This window comes from Rhagoletis pomonella, unplaced genomic scaffold (assembly GCF_013731165.1).
Source record: "Rhagoletis pomonella isolate Grant_MI unplaced genomic scaffold, Rhpom_1.0 Rhpom_scaffold_00004, whole genome shotgun sequence".
In the NCBI taxonomy this organism is placed as follows: Eukaryota; Metazoa; Arthropoda; class Insecta; order Diptera; family Tephritidae; genus Rhagoletis; species Rhagoletis pomonella.
This window is the reverse complement of record NW_023458558.1, coordinates 13943192-13945086: the sequence shown is the minus strand read 5'-3', so window position 1 is coordinate 13945086 and position 1895 is coordinate 13943192.

Genomic DNA, 1895 nt, shown 5'->3' with positions numbered 1-1895 from the left:
TACTCGAACCTCCATTTGTATGAAAACTAAATGAGGATTCAAGCAGGTTGGATGCTTGTAGGTCATAAATATATTTAGCTCGAACTTTGATTGGTCACTTCCCGGTGAATCAATTTAGATGCCTGTAGTTTAACGTTATTTAACAACTTGATCCCAATCGAGGCAGCCGCCACTCGTACATACATACATATGTATGTATGTAGGTGTACTTTAAAGGTTCTCTTGGTAAGATTGAACTACACTCGACCGAGACAAAGTTCAATCAAATCCGAATTTGAAAGTCATGCGTTCAATAACCGTCGCATTAACTTTATAAGATTCTATTGAATATAAAAATGTGCATAAATCATTTAAGTGTATCTACTTGAGTGCTGCCGGTAAAAACCCACTTGCAGATGCCATGACCAAGTAACGAAAACTAAGTAAGTGGGTGTGTTGCAACAGCTGTGACAAAAAATCATTATGCGAAAGCAGCAGCTTTAGCGAATCAAAGTGGAAAGCAAAGATGCAACTGTACTATGGAGGTCAAAGGAAACAGTGAACCCAGTTGTTTGTAGCCAAAGTAAGGTATATACATATGTATGTTAGTGTGGTTTAATTTTAAAGCGCTGATAAGTACGCAATTTGTTTTCAAGTTTTTACGTATGTATTTGTGTGTATGTGTGTGCTGATGTACTTGCCCTGCAGAAAAAAATTATCAATTGATAGAAAATAACCCGCTTGTAGTTAGCTTTTTTATGGGATTTCTATAAAATATATAACTTGTAGTTAGGTACAGAAACTAGTTGACAAGTAATGAAGGAGCGTATTTTCTTTAAACGCGTTTCTATTTAAATATCCTGCACTTCGCAAATACTTTTTCGAATTGAGAACAAATAAAAGGAAGATCGAAATTTCATATTATCATTTTGAAGTTATGTCTGACGGAGTTCGAATATGGGTCCGCCTACAGCAGAATATAGAAACAAATAGGAAATGTAATAAAATAAATAAAGTAAAAAAAATAAAAAAAAATAAAAATTAATATTTTGTTTTTCCTTTTGATATTTTATGTCCAAAAGTAGTTAGTTACACTTAGTTGCATCAAATGCAGAGGTAAACCACCCTTGACTATTTCGCGACCATCGCCATATAAATATCGTTAGCTTTTGGCAAAGAAAATATACAGATACTAAGTGACTTTAAGCTCCTTCATAATCAACTTAAAAATTAGCTTATAGTTAAATACATTTCCTGCAGGGTGATTTAGGGCGCCAGCCAGAGTGCGATGTTGCACCAATAATATGTGATTACTCACCGGAGGCCCCACTCATACAGGCGGGAAGCAGTCAAATAACGAAATGATGAACAACCAACGTTGAATATGCTTTAAGTTAAGCGACTTTGGTTGGCTGGTTGAATGTATGATAAAGAGTAAGCGGGATTCATTTGAATGGATTACATAATTTTGTATAGCTTGCGTGCGGTGGCACTAAAAAAAAGGCAGCGAAGTAAAGAAATATGCACACTAGGGCGGATCGAAAATTTAATTTTTCACAAATCCCTTGGTAATAGTAAATATAAATATGTATATTGTAACAAGAGGTCAAAACTAGCTTGAAAAATAATAATCGTTTATTTCAATTATAAGAGCTCGCGTAACGAGCCTCAATGGACACACTGGTCGAATAACACCGATTCTCGTTAAAAACCCAGGGTTCATCCAAAAGCTGCGATGTATACTATTAGATAAAAGTTAAATTTCTGGCAGCCCTTTAATTCATAGTTACTCTCAAAATTATCTTTTTTCAACCAAATTGTAATTGTTCCTTTAATTATTGCGCTGATCTATAGTCAAAGAATGTAAAGAACAGCATTCATATTTCTGGGGTGTGTTTAGGTCGCTGTTTCTAAAT